The sequence below is a fragment of the Pelophylax lessonae genome (assembly GCF_965119305.1).
Source record: "Pelophylax lessonae genome assembly, chromosome: 13".
Taxonomy (NCBI): Eukaryota; Metazoa; Chordata; class Amphibia; order Anura; family Ranidae; genus Pelophylax; species Pelophylax lessonae.
The window spans coordinates 6,307,006-6,332,944 of NC_138780.1; the positions used below are offsets into that span (position 1 = coordinate 6,307,006).

Here is a 25,939-nt window from a genome sequence, read left to right on the forward strand (position 1 = left end):
GTGTGTCTATTGACACACACAGTGCAGATTTAGCCCCGCCCCCATTCCCTCAACACTGGATTAGATTGACAGCATCAGGAGCCAATGGAGTGAAGAGGGGGAGAAAAAGACAGAGAGAGCATAAGGCCGCTGCTCTCGGGAACAGTGCTGGATCGAGATTGAGCTCAGGTAAGTAGGTAGAGGTTCAAGAAGAAAGTTTGACCGCACTCAGGAGTAAAAAAACTGGAAGTATTTTATTCCCATGAAATTGAATACATAGGTGAATCACACAGACGTGGGACAGGTTGACGCGTTTCACGATTCTACAGATCGCTTACTCATAACCAACTCATAGGTTATGAGTAAGCGATCTGTAGAATCGTGAAACGCGTCAACCTGTCCCATGTCTGTGTGATGCACCTACAGTGCCTTGTGAAAGTATTCGGCCCCCTTAAACTTTGCGATCTTTTGCCACATTTCAGGCTTCAAACAAAGATATAAAACTGTAATTTTTTGTGAAAAATCAACAAGTGGGACACAATCATGAAGTGGAATGAAATTTATTGGATATTTCAAACTTTGTTAACAAATAAAAAACTGAAAAATTGGGCGTGCAAAATTATTCAGCCCCCTTAAGTTAATACTTTGTAGCGCCCCCTTTTGCTGCGATTACAGCTGTAAGTGGCTTGGGGTATGTCTCTTATCAGTTTTGCCCATCGAGAGACTGAAATTTTTGCCCATTCCTCTTTGAAAAACAGCTCGAGCTCAGTGAGGTTGGATGGAGAGCGTTTGTGAACAGCAGTTTTCAGTTCTTTCCACAGATTCTCGATTGGATTCAGGTCTGGACTTTGACTTGGCCATTCTAACACCTGGATATGTTTATTTGTGAACCATTCCATTGTAGATTTTGCTTTATGTTTTGGATCATTGTCTTGTTGGAAGACAAATCTCTGTCCCAGTCTCAGGTCTTTTGCAGACTCCATCAGGTTTTCTTCCAGAATGGTCCTGTATTTGGCTCCATCCATCTTCCCATCAATTATAACCATCTTCCCTGTCCCTGCTGAAGAAAAGCAGCCCAAACCATGATGCTGCCACCACCATGTATGACAGTGGGGATGGTGTGTTCAGGGTGATGAGCTGTGTTGCTTTTACGCCAAACATAATGTTTTGCATTGTTGCCAAAAAGTTAAATTTTGGTTTCATCTGACCAGAGCACCTTCTTCCACATGTTTGGTGTCTCCCAGGTGGCTTGTGGCAAACTTTAAACAACACTTTTTATGGATATCTTTAAGAAATGGCTTTCTTCTTGCCACTCTTCCATAAAGGCCAGATTTGTGCAGTATACGACTGATTGTTGTCCTATGGACAGAGTCTCCCACCTCAGCTGTAGATCTCTGCAGTTCATCCAGAGTGATCATGGGCCTCTTGGCTGCATCTCTGATCAGTCTTCTCCTTGTATGAGCTGAAAGTTTAGAGGGACGGCCAGGTCTTCGTAGATTTGCAGTGGTCTGATACTCCTTCCATTTCAATATTATCGCTTGCACAGTGCTCCTTGGGATGCTTGGGAAATCTTTTTGTATCCAAATTCGGCTTTAAACTTCTCCACAACAGTATCTCGGACCTGCCTGGTGTGTTCCTTGTTCTTCATGATGCTCTCTCCGCTTTAAACAGAACTCTGAGACTATCACAGTGCAGGTGCATTTATACGGAGACTTGATTACACACAGGTGGATTCTATTTATCATCATTAGTCATTTAGGTCAACATTGGATCATTCAGAGATCCTCACTGAACTTCTGGAGAGAGTTTGCTGCACTGAAAGTAAAGGGGCTGAATCATTTTGCACGCTCAATTTTTTATTTGTTGACAAAGTTTGAAATATCCAATAAATTTCATTCCACTTCATGATTGTGTCCCACTTGTTGATTCTTCACAAAAAATTACAGTTTTATATCTTTATGTTTGAAGCCTGAAATGTGGCAAAAGGTCGCAAAGTTCAAGGGGGCCGAATACTTTCGCAAGGCGCTGTATGTATTCAAGTTTATGGGAATAAAATACTTCCAGTTTATTTACTCCTGAGTGCAAACTTTCTTCTTGAACACTTGACGATTGGATGGCGGATCCGACCGGCCCCGGAGTGCTTCGCCTCACCTGAGCGGCTTTTTTCTGTTGCCAAAATTAAGTATGTAGGGGGCTGGGCTGCACATAAACGGTTTCTTACCTTAATGCAGAGAATGCATCTTTACAACCACTTAAAGCCTGGACTCATCATATTTATGACGCCTATTAGAGTGAGGCGGAGATGTGTATTGTGTTCTTTTCTGTCCAGGGCGTTTACAATGCCTACATGGGTTGGCCAGGCTTTGTTTCCACGTTGGGTAATTTGGTTAGGAGGTTCTGCTGCGTCTACCAACGTGTGGATAAGGAGGTTCAGAAGGCAGAGGTTATAAATTATAGGAGATGCACGTCCTGAGATTACGGGACTCGTTGCTAATATGGGCCTCCTATGGTTACAAAACTTCACGGTCAACTGGGGAGTTCTGAACAACATGGCTGCCCTACGTCGTCCCCATCATCCTCACACCATTGTGTATCTGCACGTAGCTCAGAATGGGTACTACCAGGAGGCAGGGCAGTCTTTAATATTGATTGGACCCTGGGCAAACATTTTCTTGGGCCCACCCGAATCAACAATTGTTGGGCAGTGCGGGCTCAAGGCGGCCCACAGCAATGACTGGGCCCGGGGCAGCTGTCCCTTTTGCCCTGCCAGGAGGAACCATTTCCATCTCCAAGCAAAGAAGATTTTAGATTTTATTGAACCTCATGGCGCCGGCACCTCCTGGCCCTTCAAGAGGCTTAGGATGCCGGGAGGCAGGGCGGGGTTTGTGATCATGTGACCGCCGTAATTGGCTGTCACATGATCGCAAGCAGCGATAGGGAACTTTCCTTTAGCCACCGGTAACTGTGCCGGGGGAGCGCGCTCTCGGCATGGCTCTATTTACCCAAATTCACGCAAATATGCGGCCGCTCAGTGCCAAGACTCACCCACCGAGAGGCCTCATATTTGCGTGTGACCGGTGCCAAAGGGATTAAAGAAAACATATTCCCTCTGATCTTGTTATCTTTTTTTCAGTCTGCAATCGGCTGTTTTGTAAAAACGATCCAGGCAGCTTTATAGCCACTCGATCACTTTTACATCCCTGTGAAGGGCCACCCAATCCCCCTTCTCCGCCGCCATCACCTGCAGTGCTTTCCGAGGCTTTCCCGTTCCTCTTGGGGGCCTGGGATTGGGAAAAAACATCGGGATGGCTTCACACAGAGGAGATGAAAGAGTCCCTTCCCTGATCTCCTCTGACGAATGAACCCGGAAGCAGCAAGGATTTCATCCCTTCTGGTTTCAGAGCCATCATTCCCTTTTTAACCTCTTCCCGTCAACTGCCTCCCGGCCCTTTAAGGGTTCTAAAAGCCGGGAGGTGGGCATTCAGGTCATGTGACCGCCTTGATTGACTGTCACAGTGGTCACATGATCGAAAAAACTCACAATCACTGGTATGCAATCATTGTTCCAGTAGGCTCTCTGCCAGACTGGATACATTGTTCCAGTAGGCTCTCTGCCCGACTGGATACATTGTTCCAGTAGGCTCTCTGCCCGACTGGATACATTGTTCCAGTAGGCTCTCTGCCCGACTGGATAAATTGTTCCAGTAGGCTCTCTGCCCGACTGGATACATTGTTCCAGTAGGCTCTCTGCCCGACTGGATACATTGTTCCAGTAGGCTCTCTGCCCGACTGGATACATTGTTCCAGTAGGCTCTCTGCCCGACTGGATACATTGTTCCAGTAGGCTCTCTGCCCGACTGGATACATTGTTCCAGTAGGCTCTCTGCCCAACTGGATACATTGTTCCAGTAGGCTCTCTGCCCGACTGGATACACTGGGCAGTAGGCTCTCTGCCCGACTCGATACACTGGTCAGTAGGCTCTCTGCCCGACTGGATACACTGGTCAGCAGGCTCTCTGCCCGACTGGATACACTGGTCAGTAGGCTCTCTGCCCGACTGGATACACTGGTCAGTAGACCCTCTGCCCAATTGGATACATTGTTTTAGTAGGTTATCTGCCTGATTGGATACATTGGGGTAGATTTACAAAAACGGGTGCCCTCAGAATCTGGTGCAGCTACGCATGATAGCCAATCCGCTTCAGTTTCAGGTTGTTCAATTCGACTTTGACAGTATAACTTGAATGCCGATTGGTTTCTTTGCAGAGCTGCACCAGATTTTGCACTCTGCGGTTTTAGTAAATCTCCCCCAAAGTTTCCAGTAGGCTCTCTGCCCGACTGGATACATTGTTTCAGTGGGTTCTCTGCCTGATGGAATACATTGTTCCAGTAGGCTCTCTGCCCGATTGGATATATTGTTCCAGTAGGCTCTCTGCCCGATGGGATACATTGTTCCAGTAGGCTCTCTGCCCGATGGGATACATTGTTCCAGTAGGCTCTCTGCCCGATGGGATACATTGTTCCAGTAGGCTCTCTGCCCGATTGGATACATTGTTTCAATGGGCTCTCTGCCTGATGGGATATATGGTTTCAGTAGGACCTCACACTACATCTAAAGCAGATTGTAACGCATGTAGCTAGGCCTGGGTTATTTAAAGGAACACTCCCTTCCAGTTTGATCTTTAGACTTGAAAACCCCACCCTGTGACAGTTCCTCGGCACAGAAAATTGATACATTGTACTCGTACACATAACGTGCCGTTATCAGTGGTTTTCTGCCCCCGTATAGACTCGAGGAATTTTACACCGTTGGTATACAAAACACATATAAAGATAAGGAGGAAGGCGATTACATAGCAACGCGGGCTTCACCTCGCCGTTTCTACCTTCTACCATTGCAACACGTGCGACATGTGAGACTACCGTCACCTGGCCTGCCAGGATACCCGATACACCCCGATTACTGACCGCCCGGCCTATACTCCTCCGAGGACAAAAACAACATAAAAAACCCCCTGGAGAAGTCATAATGAAAGAAAAGCAAGATTATAAAAAGGCGGTGTGACGGGAGTTACAGGCGGCAAAGACTTGGAGAAAGCCAAACATAAAACCAGGGGCCACTATGGCGGGAATTATAAAAGAGGGAAACAGAAGAGTAAAGTTTAATGTAAAAAGTATAATACACACCAAACAAATACCAACAAACAACAGAATCTATAGACCGTCAGAACAACGAGGGGGAAGGAAAAGGGATTTTCCTTTAAGTTTGTAGCAACCCAGACCTCCTGCCAGTAGAAGGAAGAGATTGAATGTCTCTGTTTATGGCAACCCAGACTCTCCCCGGGTAAAGGGAAGGGATTGGATTTCCTTCAGTTTCTGGCAACCCAGACCCTTGGGGAGAAATGGAAGGGACTAAATGTCTCTGTTTACGGCAACCCAGTCCCTCCATGGGTAAAGGGAAGGGATTGCAGCTCCCTTTCTGTTTGTGGCAACCCAGGCCCTCCATGGGTTAGGGAGGGGGGGGGGTGGATCTCCTTTTTGGTTTGTGGCAACCCAGGCCCTCCATGGGTTAGGGAGGGGGGTGGATCTCCTTTTTGGTTTGTGGCAACCCAGGCCCTCCATGGGTTAGGGAGGGGGGGGGGGGTGGATCTCCTTTTTGGTTTGTGGCAACCCAGGTCCTCCATGGGTTAGGGAGGGGGGGGTGGATCTCCTTTTTGGTTTGTGGCAACCCAGGCCCTCCATGGGTTAGGGAGGGGGGTGGATCTCCTTTTCAGTTTGTGGCAACTCAGACCCTCCATGGGTTAGGGAGGGGGGGGGGTGGATCTCCTTTTCGGTTTGTGGCAACCCAGGCCCTCCATGGGTTAGGGAGGGGGGGTGGATCTCCTTTTCGGTTTGTGGCAACCCAGGCCCTCCATGGGTTAGGGAAGGGATTGGAGCTCCCTTTCTGTTTGTGGCAACCCAGACCCTCCATGGGTTAGGGAAGAGAGTAGATCTCTCTTCCTATTTGTAGCGACCCAGACTCCCCACTGGTACTGTAAGGGAGTGGATTTCCCTTTCAGCTTGTGACAACCCAGACCTTCCACAAGTAAGGGAAGGGAGTGGATTTCCCTTTCAGCTTGTGACAACCCAGACCCTCCACAGGTAAGGGAACGGAGTGAATTACCCAGACATCCCACTGGCACTGTAAGGGAAGGGAGTGAATGTCCATTTAGGTTTGTGGTAACCTAGATCCCCCACTGGTAAGGGAAGACCTACTACCACCCAGACCTTCTATAAGTAGGAGGGAAGGGTTTGAATTTCCCTTTCTGTTTGGGGCAACCCAGACCCTCCCAGGTAAGGGAAAGGAGTGGATTTCCCTTTGGGTGTGTGGCAACCCAGACATCCCACAGGTTGTCAGGGAAATGGCCATAGAACTGGCAATGTTGCCAGTAGTAAAAATGGGGCGCATCCCTGTACGCCCTGGCATGGGAGCAGGAGCAGGCGTATGCAGAGGCACCAACGCGTGAATTTGCGCATGCAATGCGTGACAGATGCAGCCACTTGCTGGCCTCAGAGGCGTAACTAGAACCTTCAGGGCCCCGGTGCAAGAAACCATGAAGGGCCCCCTGGCGCCCTGGGGCCCTTTACTCTAGTTGCGGGGCCCTTTATTACGGTGAGGGAAGGGAGAATTCTGAAGGGGGGGCAGCACAGAAGTGGGGGGGGGGGGACCAGGGGAGCACACAGGGGCCCAGAGACAGCAGAACACAAGTATACTGGATAGGAGAAGTGGCTGGGGGCAGCGTACAGAGGAACCAATCACCTCCATTTTCCTCCTGCAGCTACAGAAGGAAAAAGGAGGACAGTGATTTCTCTACATGCTGCCCCCGCCACCCCTCCTATTCAGGTGTACAGGGGAGCCACATGGGCCCCCTTGAGCATGGGGCCCGGTTGCGATTGCAACCCCTGCAACCCCTGTAGTTACGCCCCTGGCTGGCCTATATAAAAGACTGCTGTGGGATCCTCCAGATTGCCGATTATCGTCAGTCTTCCTGAACTCCTGTATACTTCTCTTGGATTTCCCTGTTGTGACCTGGCTTGCTCCTGACTCTGCTTAATCTCCTCCTCCTGGCATTGACCCTCTGGCTTGCTCCACCAATCTTGCTCCTGTTGATCTACTGTGTATGACCTCGGCTTGCCTGAAGGACTTTTCTTTGTTACCCGTTAGTCCTCCTGTGTATGACAACGACTCACGTTACAGACCTTACCACCTTCTCTTGCCTGCTTCCTGGCTTAAAGACCTCAGCTAGTTCCTGTTTTGCTACCTGCCTTAGCCTCGGACTGACTTCCCGTGTTTGACCCTCAGCCTGGACTTTACTACTGCTTCTATTGAGCACAATGTTGCCCAGCTCCTCTGGAGCTCTTAAGAGACTTCCACCTTGCCATGTATCCAGCTCTTCCCGGCACTCTCCAGGTGTCCATCGGCTCAGGTCTTCTGCACCCTGTTGGCAACCTGTGCTACACCTCCTGTACCACCTTCAGGGGTGTGCTGCACTTAGCCACAAGGGGAGCCCTCTCGGCATCTTGGCCTTGGATCAGGTACAAGACACAGGTACCGTAAGGGAAGGGAGTGAATTTCCGTTTGGGTTTGTGGGAACCTAGGTCCCTCACAGGTAAGGGAAGGCAGTAAAATACCCTTTTTCCTTTTTGAAACCCAGACCTTCTACAAGTAGAGGGAAGGGTTCGAATTTCCCCGTTTGAGGCAACCCAGACCTTCTACAAGTAGAGGGAAGGGATTGAATTTCCCAGTTTGAGGCAACCCAGACCTTCTACAAGTAGAGGGAAGGGTTTGAATTTCCCCGTTTGAGGCAACCCAGACCTTCTACAAGTAGAGGGAAGGGATTGAATTTCCCAGTTTGAGGCAACCCAGACCTTCTACAAGTAGAGGGAAGGGATTGAATTTCCCAGTTTGAGGCAACCCAGACCTTCTACAAGTAGAGGGAAGGGATTGAATTTCCCAGTTTGAGGCAACCCAGACCTTCTACAAGTAGAGGGAAGGGTTTGAATTTCCCCGTTTGAGGCAACCCAAACCTTCTACAAGTAGAGGGAAGGGTTTGAATTTCCCTTTCTTTTTGAGGCAACCAAGACCTTCTACAAGTAGAGGGAAGGGTTTGAATTTCCCCGTTTGAGGCAACCAAGACCTTCTACAAGTAGAGGGAAGGGTTTGAATTTCCCCGTTTGAGGAAACACAGACCTTCTACATGTAGAGGGAAGGGTTTGAATTTCCCCGTTTGAGGCAACCCAGACCTTCTACAAGTAGAGGGAAGGGTTTGAATTTCCCCGTTTGAGGCAACCCAGACCTTCTACAAGTAGAGGGAAGGGTTTGAATTTCCCCGTTTGAGGAAACACAGACCTTCTACAAGTAGAGGGAAGGGTTTGAATTTCCCCGTTTGAGGCAACCCAGACCTTCTACAAGTAGAGGGAAGGGATTGAATTTCCCAGTTTGAGGCAACCCAGACCTTCTACAAGTAGAGGGAAGGGTTTGAATTTCCCCGTTTGAGGCAACCCAGACCTTCTACAAGTAGAGGGAAGGGTTTGAATTTCCCTTTCTTTTTGAGGCAACCAAGACCTTCTACAAGTAGAGGGAAGGGTTTGAATTTCCCCGTTTGAGGCAACCAAGACCTTCTACAAGTAGAGGGAAGGGTTTGAATTTCCCCATTTGAGGCAACCCAGACCTTCTACAAGTAGAGGGAAGGGTTTGAATTTCCCTTTCTTTTTGAGGCAACCAAGACCTTGTACAAGTAGAGGGAAGGGTTTGAATTTCCCCGTTTGAGGCAACCAAGACCTACAAGTAGAGGGAAGGGTTTGAATTTCCCCATTTGAGGCAACCCAGACCTTCTACAAGTAGAGGGAAGGGTTTGAATTTCCCTTTCTTTTTGAGGCAACCAAGACCTTCTACAAGTAGAGGGAAGGGTTTGAATTTCCCTGTTTGAGGCAACCAAGACCTTCTACAAGTAGAGGGAAGGGTTTGAATTTCCCTGTTTGAGGCAACCCAGACCTTCTACAAGTAGAAGGAAGGGTTTGAATTTCCCCGTTTGAGGCAACCAAGACCTTCTACAAGTAGAGGGAAGGGTTTGAATTTCCCCGTTTGAGGCAACCCAGACCTTCTACAAGTAGAAGGAAGGGTTTGAATTTCCCCGTTTGAGGCAACCAAGACCTTCTACAAGTAGAGGGAAGGGTTTGAATTTCCCCGTTTGAGGCAACCCAGACCTTCTACAAGTAGAAGGAAGGGTTTGAATTTCCCCATTTGAGGCAACCCAGACCTTCTACAAGTAGAAGGAAGGGTTTGAATTTCCCCATTTGAGGCAACCCAGACCTTCTACAAGTAGAGGGAAGGGTTTGAATTTCCCTTTCTTTTTGAGGCAACCAAGACCTTCTACAAGTAGAGGGAAGGGTTTGAATTTCCCTGTTTGAGGCAACCAAGACCTTCTACAAGTAGAGGGAAGGGTTTGAATTTCCCTGTTTGAGGCAACCCAGACCTTCTACAAATAGAGGGAAGGGTTTGAATTTCCCTGTTTGAGGCAACCAAGACCTTCTACAAGTAGAGGGAAGGGTTTGAATTTCCCCGTTTGAGGCAACCCAGACCTTCTACAAGTAGAAGGAAGGGTTTGAATTTCCCCGTTTGAGGCAACCAAGACCTTCTACAAGTGGAGGGAAGAGTTTGAATTTCCCCGTTTGAGGCAACCCAGACCTTCTACAAGTAGAAGGAAGGGTTTGAATTTCCCCGTTTGAGGCAACCAAGACCTTCTACAAGTAGAGGGAAGGGTTTGAATTTCCCCGTTTGAGGCAACCCAGACCTTCTACAAGTAGAGGGAAGGGTTTGAATTTCCCCGTTTGAGGCAACCCAGACCTTCTACAAGTAGAAGGAAGGGTTTGAATTTCCCCGTTTGAGGCAACCAAGACCTTCTACAAGTGGAGGGAAGAGTTTGAATTTCCCCGTTTGAGGCAACCCAGACCTTCTACAAGTAGAAGGAAGGGTTTGAATTTCCCCGTTTGAGGCAACCAAGACCTTCTACAAGTAGAGGGAAGGGTTTGAATTTCCCCGTTTGAGGCAACCCAGACCTTCTACAAGTAGAAGGAAGGGTTTGAATTTCCCCGTTTGAGGCAACCAAGACCTTCTACAAGTAGAGGGAAGGGTTTGAATTTCCCCGTTTGAGGCAACCCAGACCTTCTACAAGTAGAAGGAAGGGTTTGAATTTCCCCATTTGAGGCAACCCAGACCTTCTACAAGTAGAAGGAAGGGTTTGAATTTCCCCATTTGAGGCAACCCAGACCTTCTACAAGTAGAGGGAAGGGTTTGAATTTCCCTTTCTTTTTGAGGCAACCAAGACCTTCTACAAGTAGAGGGAAGGGTTTGAATTTCCCTGTTTGAGGCAACCAAGACCTTCTACAAGTAGAGGGAAGGGTTTGAATTTCCCTGTTTGAGGCAACCCAGACCTTCTACAAATAGAGGGAAGGGTTTGAATTTCCCTGTTTGAGGCAACCAAGACCTTCTACAAGTAGAGGGAAGGGTTTGAATTTCCCTGTTTGAGGCAACCAAGACCTTCTACAAGTAGAAGGAAGGGTTTGAATTTCCCCGTTTGAGGCAACCAAGACCTTCTACAAGTGGAGGGAAGAGTTTGAATTTCCCTGTTTGTGGCAACCCAGACCCTCCACAGGTAAGTGAAGGGAGGCCGGATTTCCATTCGAGTTTTTGGCAAGCCAGACCTACAACAAATAGAGGGATGTCTGTTGGATATTTCTGCTCCCAAAAGTCCTGTTATCATCCAATTAGAGGCAGGAAAGGAAAGAGAGTGACAGTTCTCCAATAGGGAGACAGGGGGAGCCATGCAACTTCATCTCACCGTGATTGACAGCCTGAGGAATAATCTACGACCTTCATGTAAGTCAACCGACACAGGAGAAAAACCGGATCACATGACACCAATACTGACCAGAACCGGACAGGAGTGACATCACCGCTCTCCAGATATAAGATATATTATACAGAGTGACATCACCGCTCTCCAGATATAAGATATATTATACAGAGTGACATCACCGCTCTCCAGATATAAGATATATTATACAGGAGTGACATCACCGCTCTCCAGATATAAGATATATTATACAGAGTGACATCACCGCTCTCCAGATATAAGATATATTATACAGAGTGACATCACCACTCTCCAGATATAAGATATATTATACAGGAGTGACATCACCGCTCTCCAGATATAAGATATATTATACAGAGTGACATCACCACTCTCCAGATATAAGATATATTATACAGGAGTGACATCACCTCTCTCCAGATATAAGATATATTATACAGAGTGACATCACCGCTCTCCAGATATAAGATATATTATACAGGAGTGACATCACCGCCCTCCAGATATAAGATATATTATACAGAGTGACATCACCGCTCTCCAGATATAAGATATATTATACAGAGTGACATCACCGCTCTCCAGATATAAGATATATTATACAGGAGTGACATCACCGCCCTCCAGATATAAGATATATTATACAGAGTGACATCACCGCTCTCCAGATATAAGATATATTATACAGAGTGACATCACCGCCCTCCAGATATAAGATATATTATACAGAGTGACATCACCGCTCTCCAGATATAAGATATATTCTACAGAGTGACATCACCGCCCTCCAGATATAAGATATATTATACAGGAGTGACATCACCGCTCTCCAGATATAAGATATATTATACAGGAGTGACATCACCACTCTCCAGATATAAGATATATTATACAGAGTGACATCACCGCTCTCCAGATATAAGATATATTATACAGAGTGACATCACCACTCTCCAGATATAAGATATATTATACAGAGTGACATCACCGCTCTCCTGATATAAGATATATTATACAGAGTGACATCACCACTCTCCAGATATAAGATATATTATACAGGAGTGACATCACCGCTCTCCAGATATAAGATATATTATACAGAGTGACATCACTGCTCTCCAGATATAAGATATATTATACAGAGTGACATCACCGCTCTCCAGATATAAGATATATTATACAGAGTGACATCACCGCTCTTCAGATATAAGATATATTATACAGAGTGACATCACAGCTCTCCAGATATAAGATATATTATACAGAGTGACATCACCGCTCTCCAGATATAAGATATATTATACAGAGTGACATCACCACTCTCCAGATATAAGATATATTATACAGAGTGACATCACCGCTCTCCTGATATAAGATATATTATACAGAGTGACATCACCACTCTCCAGATATAAGATATATTATACAGGAGTGACATCACCGCTCTCCAGATATAAGATATATTATACAGAGTGACATCACTGCTCTCCAGATATAAGATATATTATACAGAGTGACATCACCGCTCTCCAGATATAAGATATATTATACAGAGTGACATCACCACTCTCCAGATATAAGATATATTATACAGAGTGACATCACCACTCTCCAGATATAAGATATATTATACAGGAGTGACATCACCGCTCTCCAGATATAAGATATATTATACAGAGTGACATCACTGCTCTCCAGATATAAGATATATTATACAGGAGTGACATCACCGCTCTCCAGATATAAGATATATTATACAGAGTGACATCACCGCTCTCCAGATATAAGATATATTATACAGGAGTGACATCACCACTCTCCAGATATAAGATATATTATACAGGAGTGACATCACCGCTCTCCAGATATAAGATATATTATACAGAGTGACATCACCGCTCTCCAGATATAAGATATATTATACAGAGTGACATCACCACTCTCCAGATATCTCTCCAGACACCTCCAGACTTTATGTTGTTGGGGACGTGGACATTGGAAGGGGGAGGGGGGGGGGTCAGGAGGATTTAATATTACAGAATCCGTTGTTTTGTTGCAGAGAATACGAGGTGTCAGTAATAGGGACTGTGTCCCCGGTGCTCAGATTGGGATGACAACGCCATCACTGACCAGCCTGAGAGAAGGAAATAGGCCTCAGACATGTCTGACAATGGGGGGGCAGTCCAATATAAATTCCCCCTGGTGATACTAAAATTATTCAATACAACCTGGGACAAAGGGGACACTAATAAATGTGACACACAGGGGGGAGATGAGAGGACACTAATAAATGTGACACATAGGAGGTGATGAGGGGACACTGATAAATGTGACACACAAGGGAGGAGATGAGGGGACACTAATAAATGTGACACACAGGGAGGAGATGAGGGGACACTGATAAATGTGACACACGGGGGGAGATGAGGGGACGCTAATAAGTGACACACAGGGAGGAGATGAGGGGACACTGATAAATGTGACACACGGGGGGAGATGAGAGGACACTGATAAATGTGACACACAGGGAGGAGATGAGGGGACACTGATAAATGTGACACACAGGGAGGAGATGAGGGGACACTGATAAATGTGACACACAGGGAGGAGATGAGGGGACACTGATAAATGTGACACACGGGGGGAGATGAGGGGACACTAATAAATGTGACACACAGGGGGGGGTGATGAGGGGACACTAATAAATGTGACACACAGGGAGGAGATGAGGGGACACTAATAAATGTGACACACAGGGAGGAGATGAGGGGCCACTAATAAATGTGACACACAGGGAGGAGATGAGGGGACACTGATAAATGTGACACACAGGGGGGAGATGAGGGGCCACTAATAAATGTGACACACAGGGAGGAGATGAGGGGACACTGATAAATGTGACACACGGGGGGAGATGAGGGGACACTAATAAGTGACACACAGGGAGGAGATGAGGGGACACTGATAAATGTGACACACAGGGGGAGATGAGAGGACACTGATAAATGTGACACACAGGGGGAGATGAGAGGACACTGATAAATGTGACACACAGGGAGGAGATGAGGGGACACTGCTAAATGTGACACACAGGAGGGAGATGAGGGGACACTAATAAATGTGACACACAGGGAGGAGATGAGGGGACACTAATAAATGTGACACACGGGGGGAGATGAGGGGACACTAATAAATGTGACACACGGGGGGAGATGAGGGGACACTACTAAATGTGACACACAGGGGAGGAGAGGACACTAATAAATGTGACACACAGGGGGGGAGATAAGGGGACACTAATAAATGTGACACACAGGGGGAGATGAGGGGACACTAATAAATGTGACACATAGGAGGTGATGAGGGGACACTAATAAGTGACACACAGGGAGGAGATGAGGGGACACTGATCAATGTGACAAACAGGGAGGAGATGAGGGGACACTAATAAATGTGACACACAGGGAGGAGATGAGGGGACACTGATAAATGTGACACACAGGGAGGAGATGAGGGGACACTGATAAATGTGACACACAGGGGGAGATGAGGGGACACTAATAAATGTGACACACAGGGAGGAGATGAGGGGACACTAATAAATGTGACACACAGGGAGGAGATGAGGGGACACTAATAAATGTGACAAACAGGGAGGAGATGAGGGGACACTAATAAATGTGACACACGGGAGGAGATGAGGGGACACTAATAAATGTGACACACGGGGGGAGATGAGGGGACACTAATAAATGTGACACACAGGGAGGAGATGAGGGGACACTGATAAATGTGACACACGGGGGGAGATGAGGGGACACGAATAAGTGACACACAGGGAGGAGATGAGGGGACACTGATAAATGTGACACACAGGGGGAGATGAGGGGACACTAATAAATGTGACACACAGGGAGGAGATGAGGGGACACTGATAAATGTGACACACGGGGGGAGATGAGGGGACACTAATAAATGTGACACACGGGGGGGGTGATGAGGGGACACTAATAAATGTGACACACAGGGAGGAGATGAGGGGACACTAATAAATGTGACACACAGGGGAAGATGAGAGGACACTGATAAATGTGACACACAGGGGGGAGATGAGGGGCCACTAATAAATGTGACACACAGGGAGGAGATGAGGGGACACTGATAAATGTGACACACGGGGGGAGATGAGGGGACACTAATAAGTGACACACAGGGAGGAGATGAGGGGACACTGATAAATGTGACACACAGGGGGAGATGAGAGGACACTGATAAATGTGACACACAGGGGGGAGATGAGGGGCCACTAATAAATGTGACACACAGGGAGGAGATGAGGGGACACTGATAAATGTGACACACAGGAGGGAGATGAGGGGACCCTAATAAATGTGACACACAGGAGGGAGATGAGGGGACACTAATAAATGTGACACACAGGGAGGAGATGAGGGGACACTGATAAATGTGACACACGGGGGGAGATGAGGGGACACTAATAAATGTGACACACGGGGGGAGATGAGGGGACACTACTAAATGTGACACACAGGGGAGGAGAGGACACTAATAAATGTGACACACAGGGGGGGAGATAAGGGGACACTAATAAATGTGACACACAGGGGGAGATGAGGGGACACTAATAAATGTGACACATAGGAGGTGATGAGGGGACACTAATAAGTGACACACAGGGAGGAGATGAGGGGACACTGATCAATGTGACAAACAGGGAGGAGATGAGGGGACACTAATAAATGTGACACACAGGGAGGAGATGAGGGGACACTGATAAATGTGACACACAGGGAGGAGATGAGGGGACACTGATAAATGTGACACACAGGGGGAGATGAGGGGACACTAATAAATGTGACACACAGGGAGGAGATGAGGGGACACTAATAAATGTGACACACAGGGGGGAGATGAGGGGACACTAATAAATGTGACAAACAGGGAGGAGATGAGGGGACACTAATAAATGTGACACACAGGGAGGAGATGAGGGGACACTAATAAATGTGACACACGGGGGGAGATGAGGGGACACTAATAAATGTGACACACAGGGAGGAGATGAGGGGACACTGATAAATGTGACACACGGGGGGAGATGAGGGGACACTAATAAGTGACACACAGGGAGGAGATGAGGGGACACTGATAAATGTGACACACAGGGGGAGATGAGGGGACACTAATAAATGTGACACACAGGGAGGAGATGAGGGGACACTGATAAATGTGACACACGGGGGGAGATGAGGGGACACTAATAAATGTGACACACGGGGGGGGTGATGAGGGGACACTAATAAATGTGACACACAGGGAGGAGATGAGGGGACACTAATAAATGTGACACACAGGGGAAGATGAGAGGACACTGATAAATGTGACACACAGGGGGGAGATGAGGGGCCACTAATAAATGTGACACACAGGGAGGAGATGAGGGGACACTGATAAATGTGACACACGGGGGGAGATGAGGGGACACTAATAAGTGACACACAGGGAGGAGATGAGGGGACACTGATAAATGTGACACACAGGGGGAGATGAGAGGACACTGATAAATGTGACACACAGGGGGGAGATGAGGGGCCACTAATAAATGTGACACACAGGGAGGAGATGAGGGGACACTGATAAATGTGACACACAGGAGGGAGATGAGGGGACACTAATAAATGTGACACACAGGGAGGAGATGAGGGGACACTGATAAATGTGACACACAGGAGGGAGATGAGGGGACACTAATAAATGTGACACACAGGGAGGAGATGAGGGGACACTGATAAATGTGACACACGGGGGGAGATGAGGGGACACTAATAAATGTGACACACGGGGGGAGATGAGGGGACACTACTAAATGTGACACACAGGGGAGGAGAGGAGAGGACACTAATAAATGTGACACAAAGGGGGGGAGATAAGGGGACACTAATAAATGTGACACATAGGAGGTGATGAGGGGACACTAATAAGTGACACACAGGGAGGAGATGAGGGGACACTGATCAATGTGACAAACAGGGAGGAGATGAGGGGACACTAATAAATGTGACACACAGGGAGGAGATGAGGGGACACTGATAAATGTGACACACAGGGGGAGATGAGGGGACACTAATAAATGTGACACACAGGGAGGAGATGAGGGGACACTAATAAATGTGACACACAGGGGGGAGATGAGGGGACACTAATAAATGTGACAAACAGGGAGGAGATGAGGGGACACTAATAAATGTGACACACAGGGAGGAGATGAGGGGACACTAATAAATGTGACACACGGGGGGAGATGAGGGGACACTGATAAATGTGACACACAGGGGGGAGATGAGGGGACACTAATAAATGTGACACACAGGGGGGAGATGAGGGGACACTAATAAATGTGACAAACAGGGAGGAGATGAGGGGACACTAATAAATGTGACACACAGGGAGGAGATGAGGGGACACTAATAAATGTGACACACGGGGGGAGATGAGGGGACACTGATAAATGTGACACACGGGGGGAGATGAGGGGACACTAATAAGTGACACACAGGGAGGAGATGAGGGGACACTGATAAATGTGACACAGGGGGAGATGAGGGGACACTAATAAGTGACACACAGGGAGGAGATGAGGGGACACTGATAAATGTGACACACGGGGGGAGATGAGGGGACACTAATAAATGTGACAAACAGGGAGGAGATGAGGGGACACTAATAAATGTGACACACAGGGAGGAGATGAGGGGACACTGATAAATGTGACACACAGGGGGAGATGAGGGGACACTGATAAATGTGACACACAGGGGGAGATGAGGGGACACTAATAAAATGTGACACACGGGGGGAGATGAGGGGACACTAATAAGTGACACACAGGGGGGGGGGGGGGGACACTAATAAATGTCATGGCTGGCAGGACAACATTCCCCATTTCCTCACCTGGTCAGTTCTGGTTGTCAGGGGTTACGGAGCCCCGGGCAGCAGAGTTCACATTCCATCCACACAGAAGAATGACAGCGTTACCATGGCGACGCATTGCACAGCTTCCCCCAATGATGGCGCCATTCCCCCACTGCTTACACCCGGCAGCCTGGCTGAGCTGCAAAGCTTACAATCTATCTAGGTGTTTTCATCTTCTGCTGACCGTACACATCTCAATAAATCAACACATTTTTCCAATAGGAATAATCGATTAATATTTGACAACCCATTCGACCGATACAACACACACACACACAGGGAGTTGGATTCCTTTTAAATTGTCAAGATACGATTGTAAGCGATTGGTCACATCTCTGATCCCACAATCTGATTGGTCAAAAGCTGAACAAAGTATTATAGTGCTGATGATCAATGCAAAACGATCGATAAGATTCCACTCCAGAGCCTAATACAAATCAATCAGAAGGGAAATGATGGCTATTCGACTGTTTGCATATCGGATCGCTTTGATCAAACTACGCATCAATTGGATAAAAAAAATAAAAAAATAAATTATTATTAATAATAAAAATAAAATAATAAAAATAAATTTTATATATATATATATATATATATATATATATATATATATATATATATATATATATATATATATATATACACACACACATAGTATTATAAAATATTAAAAATAAAATAATTAAAAAAAAAAAAATTTTTTTATATATTTTTTTTATATTTATTTATATTTTTTATATATATATATATATATATATATATATATATATATATATATATATATATATATATATATATATATATATATATAAATAAAAGAAAAAGACATTTACAAAAATGTGAGGGGTGTATTTACTTTTGTCAGACACTGATTGTATGTATGTATGTATGTATGTATGTATACACACACAAAAAAAAAAAAAAAATATAGACTATTATAGAATAGACAGTTAAGCCTCGTACACACGTAGCGATTGTCGGCCGTAAATATTCGGCCAACGTCCGATCGGCCGATTGTCGGCTTGTTAGTATGAAGCTTCCGACAACCAACTCCGACTTTTCGGCCGAACAGAATCTGGTGTGCAGGCTATAAAATTTTTGTTGGCCAACACCAGAACGGCCGATTTTTCGCCAGTCAGTACAGAATTCGGCCGACTAACAGCAGATGAGCAAGACTGGGCATGCTCAGAAAAGAAAAAACACCTGGAAAGTTAACCATCACATGACATCACTTCTGCAGTCGGCTGTTGTTGGCCGACAAAAATTTGTGTGCATTCTTTTGCACTTTTCAACCGACAGGACAGCAACGGACAAAAGGTGCGTGTGTACGGGGCTTTAGAATCAGGGCTGTCTTTAACACAGGGCAAAAGGGGCAGCTGCCCCGGGTCTAGTCATTGTTGTGGAGCCCAAAGCAGCTGCCCCTTGAGCCCCCAAATAGTTGATAAGTGGATTAAAGAGGGGCCGAGAAAATTTTTGCCCAGGGTCCAATCAAGAATAAAGACGGCCCTGGTTAGAATTCTTATTATGGCAAGAAAAAAGCAGCTAAGTGCAGGAAAACGAGTGGCAGAAGAGACTTGTTTGGGCTAAAGAACACAAGGAATGGACATTAGACCGGTGGAAATCTGTGCTTTGGTCTGATGAGTCCAAATTTGAAATCTTTGGTTCCAACCACTGTGTGAAAAGGTGAACGGATGGACTCTACATGCCTGGTTCCCACTGTGAAGCATGGCGGAGGAGGTGTGATGGTGTGGGGGGGGCTTGGCTGGTGACACTTTTGGGGATTTATTCAAAATTGAAGGCATACCGAACCAGCATGGCTACCACAGCATCTTGCAGAGGCATGCTATTCCATCCGGTTTGCGTTTAGTTGGACCATCATTTATTTTTCAACAGGACAATGACCCCAAACACCTCCAGGCTGTGTAAGGGTTATTTGACCAAGAAGGAGAGTGATGGAGTGATGTGTATGTATAAATAAATAAACACACAAACAAAAAAAAAAACAAAAAAAAAAAAAAAATTTTTATATATATATATATATATATATATATATATATATATATATATATATATATATATATATATATATATATATATATATATATATAAAAAATAAAGAAAATATGTGTGAGTTATTTTATATATATTGTTATTTAATATATATATATATATATATATATATATATATATATATATATATATATAAAATAACTCACACATATTTTCTTTTTTTATATACACACACATATACATTTTATATATATATTTTTTTTTAAATAAAGAAAGCGTGTGGCCACCACATAAGATCGGGCGCGGTATCAATTAAGCAAAGCTGGTCTTGTCTGGTTCCAATGCAGCAACAAAAAACATGCTGATGTGGTCTGACAAGTGGGCCCTGCCCCGCAGAGCTTACACTCTAATCTGACCATCTACAGCTATAATACATAACTACAGGATTAGAAATTGCAAGAACCAGTCAGCATCGCTTACAATCGGCCGCTTGGCTCTGGGCTGCGGAGCTTGCAATCTATTGCCCCCCCCCCCCCCCTACTGGACACAATGGGCCTGATGAACCATCCACGGTGCAGCATTTACATTAATGTGCAGAATACACAACCAATCAGAATGCGAGCCGTGCAGCCGAAATCGGAAAATACACATAAAATGTCACAATTCCTGAAGTATTATTGAAAATATTGCGGTTCTGAAAAACGAGCGGTGGCGCAAAAAAAAAAAAAAAAAAAAAAAAAAAAAAAAAAATCGCACATAATTCGCAAAAATAAATAAATAAAATAACCATAATGTAGGTTTCTGTAGAGCGCAACATGCGCATCAGAAATCGCAAAATCCCCATCGGTCGCAATTTGTGTGAAATATCATTGAAGTGAAGCAGCGGCTCTGATTGGCAGCTGCCTCCGAAGACGCAGAGCCTGTAGTCTGATCTCCCCGGCTGCGGGACAGATTAGGCAGGAAAAACAGGTTATACCATTTTGGGGATGAGGGTAAAAGGGGGGGGGGGGGTTAGGAGGCTCGGAGTCATCCAACATATTTCAGGCCCTGGGAAATCCTAGCTTACTCCAATACTAGGCAGGCATAGGAAAGGCAATATATGGCAGGGCCGATCGGGCCCTGCGTATAGTTCGCATTCGCAGAAAACGCAGTGAGCGACGCAGAGCGCTTTATAATGGTTGCTGGGACCAAATAAAATAAATTTGTTGCATTTCACAAACTTTTTTTGCGACAATTTTGCACATAATTTCCTGGTCGGAATGTCACACTCGGCGCCACCGCTTGGGCCCTGCGTAAATTTCACATGCACAGGAAAACGCAGTGAGTGACTCAGAGCGCTTTATAATGGATTGCTGGGACACAATAAAATAAATTTGTTGCATTTTACAAACTTTTTTGCGTCAATTTTGCGCATCATTTCCTGGTCAGAATTTCTTTATTAGGCCCCGAGTAAATTTCTCGTGCGCAGGATAGCCGGTATGTGACGCAGAATGCTTTAGAATGGTCGATGGGATGCAATTTTAAAAAAGTTTTCTTTTACACGTAAAAATTTCCCCTTCTGAATTTTCGAGCTCCGATAATTTATTAGGCCCTGCGTAAATTTCCCGTGCGCAGGATGCTTTATAATGGTCGATGGGACGCAATTTGCAAATGGTTTTGCGACAATTTCACACGCCATTTCCCCTTCTGAATTTTGCGCTCCGATAATTTATTACGCCCCGCGTAAATTTCCCATGTGCAGGATGCTTTATAATGGAAAATGGGATGCAATTTGCAAATGTTTTGCGACAATTTTACACTTAATTTCTTCTTCTAAGTTTCGCACTCCGATCATTTTTTTAGGCCCCGCGTAAATTTCCCTTGCGCAGGATAGCCGGTAAGTGACGCAGGATGCTTTATAATGTACGATGGAACGCAATTGGCAAACAGTTTGCGACAATTTTACACATAATTTCCCCTTCTGAATTTTGCGCTCTGATAGTTTATCAGGCCCTGTGTATCTTTCAGGTGCGCAGGATAGCCAGGTAAGCGACGCAGGATGCTTTAGAATGGTCGATGGGACGCAATTTGCAAACATTTTGCATGTAATTTCCCCGTCTGAATTTTGCGCTCTGATTGTTTATTAGGCCCCTCCTAAATTTATCGTGTGCAGGATAGCCGGTAAGCGACGCGAGGTTCTTTAGAATGGTCGATGGGATGCAATTTGCAAACAGTTTGCAACAATTTCACACGTAATTTCACCTTCTAAATTTCGCGCTCCGATAATTTATTAGGCCCCACGTAAATTTCTCGTGCGCAGGAGGCTTTACAATGGTTGATGGGATGCAATTTGCAAAAAGTTTGCAACAATTTTACACGTAATTTCCCCTTCTGAATTTTTCGCTCCGATAATTTATTACGCCCTGCGTAAATTTCTTGTGCGCAGGATAGCCGCTAAGCAAGATGCTTTAATGGTCGATGGGGGCGCAATTTTAAAAACGTTTCTTGCGACAATTTTACACGTAATTTCCCCTTCTGAATTTTGCGCTGCGATAATTTATTACGCCCCGCGTAAATTTCCCATGCGCAGGATGCTTTATAATGGAAAATGGGATGCAATTTGCAAATGTTTTGCGACAATTTTACACTTAAATTTCTTCTTCTAAATTTCGCACTCCGATAATTTATTAGGCCCCACGTAAATTTCTCGTGCGCAGGAGGCTTTACAATGGTCGATGGGATGCAATTTGCAAACAGTTTGCAACAATTTTACACGTAATTTCACCTTCTTAATTTTGCGCTCCGATAATTTATTAGGCCCTGCGTAAATTCCACATGCGCAGGTCTAGCCGGTAAGTGACGCGGGGTTCTTTATAATGGTCAATTGGACGCAATTTGCAAAAGTTTTGCAACAATTTCACACTTAATTTTCCCTTCTGAATTTCGCGATCAAATAATTTATTAGGCCCAGCGTAAATTTCACGTGCGCAGGATGCTTTATAATGGTCAATTGGACGCAATTTGCAAATGTTTTGCAACAAATTTTACACGTAACTTCCCCTTCTGAATTTTGCGCTCTGATAATTTATCAAACCCTATGTATTTCACTTTCGCAGGATAGCCGGTAAGTGACGCGGGGTTCGTTATAATGGTCAATGGGACGCAATTTGCAAACATTTTGTGACAATATTACACGTAATTTCCCATTCTAAATTTCGCGCTCTGATAGTTTCAGGCTCTGCATATATTTTGCATGCACAGGATAGCCGGTAAGGGACGCAGGATTCGTTATTGGTTGATGGGACGCAATTCGTGAACTTTTTGGATGACGATTTTGCATATCATTTCCCCGGCAGCCATTTATTGGGTCCCGTGTTTTTATTTAAGGGCCCCGCAGTTGTATCATTCAACAGTTTTCAGTTGCTACAATTTGTCCCAAAGAAACAGCGTTATGGCGTCCGATAAGTGGGCCCTGACCTGCAGAGCTAGCACTCTAATCTGTCCCAGTTGTAGAGGGTTTGATATCCAAGACGCACGGACAGCCACTGAGCATTTCTTACCCCAAATTTGGCGGCATTTCCCAACATCAAAACAGTGCTTGGCTCTGACCTGCAGAGCTTGCACTCTAACCTGTCCTGTTGCAGTACCAGATGTAGAGGGTTTGATATCCAAGACGCACGGACAGCAGATGAGCATTTCTTACCCCAATATTGGCGGCATTTCCCAACTTCAAAACAGTGCTTGGCTCTGACCTGCAGAGCTTGCAATCTATCACCTCCTACTGCAGACTAAGGCTACCCTCACGCCTTTGCGTCTACCTTTTAATGTACATTTTTTATTTGATGCGTTGCCATTAAAGTCTATGGGGCACCTGTCGAATATTCCTGGCGCGCGGATGCGCGGCGCACAGGTGCGAACGGGCCTCATAGACGGTTGTGTGTCGTTGCGCTTCAGGCAAAGACGTGTTTTATCATTTAACAGCGCTGCGGCAAAGACAGCTTCTAACACCAAAACAGACGCAGGCCTTTTTGACCGAACGCCATCGGACGAGGTGGCCCTCGCCGGCGGAGCTTGCAATCTAATTACCCAAAATGAACAAAGGATACAGCCCACCGTAGTCACGGCGCTTGGTGGTCCACCATAGTCACGGCGCTTGGTGGTCCACCATAGTCACGGCGCTTGGTGGTCCACCATACTCACAGCAATGGCGGTCCACTGGTCCACCATACTCACAGCAATGGCGGTCCACCATACTCACAGCAATGGCGGTCCACCATACTCACAGCAATGGCGGTCCACCATACTCACAGCAATGGCGGTCCACCATACTCACAGCAATGGCGGTCCACCATACTCACAGCAATGGTGGACCACCATACTCACGGCGCTTGGTGGACCACCATACTCACGGCGCTTGGTGGTCCACCATACTCACAGCGCTGGTGGTCCACCATAGTCAGAGCGCTTGTGGTCCCCCCCTCCCTGACCTGCGGAGCTTGCAATCTAATTACCCAAAATGAACAAAGGAAACAGCCCACCATAGTCACGGCGCTTGGTGGTCCACCATAGTCACGGCGCTTGGTGGTCCACCATAGTCACAGCAATGGCGGTCCACCGGTCCACCATACTCACAGCAATGGCGGTCCACCGGTCCACCATACTCACAGCAATGGCGGTCCACCGGTCCACCATACTCACAGCAATGGCGGTCCACCGGTCCACCATACTCACAGCAATGGTGGTCCACCATACTCACAGCAATGGCGGTCCACCATACTCACAGCAATGGCGGTCCACCATACTCACAGCAATGGCGGTCCACCATACTCACAGCAATGGCGGTCCACCATACTCACGGCGCTTGGTGGACCACCATACTCACGGCGCTTGGTGGTCCACCATACTCACGGCGCTTGGTGGTCCACCATAGTCAGAGCGCTTGTGGTCCCCCCCTCCCTGACCTGCGGAGCTTGCAATCTAATTACCCAAAATGAACAAAGGAAACAGCCCACCATAGTCACGGCGCTTGGTGGTCCACCATAGTCACGGCGCTTGGTGGTCCACCATACTCACAGCAATGGCGGTCCACTGGTCCACCATACTCACAGCAATGGCGGTCCACTGGTCCACCATACTCACAGCAATGGCGGTCCACTGGTCCACCATACTCACAGCAATGGCGGTCCACCATACTCACAGCAATGGCGGTCCACCATACTCACAGCAATGGCGGTCTACCATACTCACAGCAATGGCGGTCCACCATACTCACAGCAATGGTGGTCCACCATACTCACGGCGCTTGGTGGACCACCATACTCACAGCGCTTGGTGCTCCGCCATAGTCACAGCGCTTGTGGTCCCCCCCTCCCTGACCTGCGGAACGTGCAATCTAATCTGTGCATGCATGCGCAAAACACAGGAAGAAACATTGTGAAGGTGTAACGAGAAAAGCTGCCCCCCCCCCTCCCCTCCCCATTTTCTGATTGGCAGCTACCTCCTGAGCAGCAGAGCTTGCAGTCTGATCTCTCCAGCTAGGCAGGCGTAGGAAAAGCAGCTTATAGAATTTGAAGGGTGGCAGGGGGTCAAAATTCCCTGCAGGAGGCTAGGAGGTCACCAACATCTTTCAGGCCCTGGGGGAATCCCAGCTTACCTTAGTATCAGGCAGGACTAGGTGCTGGATGATCCCTGCTGAAGGCTGCTAAGATCAAGTCGCCTGTGTCATGGCTCCAAGCTCCCCTCCCTTCCTCTGTGATGGCTGCAGCTCATCCCACCTTCCTCCTCCATGTTGCTCCTCCTCCCCACCCCCTCCCACCTGCTTTCTGTTGTCAGCAAAGCAAACCGCACTCTGCATGCATAATAATAATATATCGCCTTTTCTATGGCTATTTATATCTCCCATCGCTCGCCGACTTCCCGAATATTTCCTCCACCCCCGAAGAAGGAAAAAAAAACCTTCCTGACGGAGAGAAGGAAAAAATTCCAACCGGCAAAGTCACAAAAATTTACCAAAATTTGCTGCTTAAAGGATCAGTCCATTATGAGGGGTTCCCACCATCCCT

At 46.4% G+C, this 25,939-nt stretch overlaps 1 protein-coding gene across 1 annotated transcript in view; it reads right to left on the reverse strand.

Moving 5' to 3' along the window:
- The window catches only part of B4GALT3 (beta-1,4-galactosyltransferase 3), a 43,115-nt gene extending 17,446 nt beyond the window's left edge, over window positions 1–25,669 (reverse strand). The window contains exon 1 of the mRNA XM_082275605.1: window positions 25,531–25,669. The gene's annotated coding sequence lies outside the window, so the exon portion shown is untranslated. The remainder of the gene's footprint in view (window positions 1–25,530) is intronic.
- Between the last annotated feature and the right edge of the window lie 270 nt (window positions 25,670–25,939).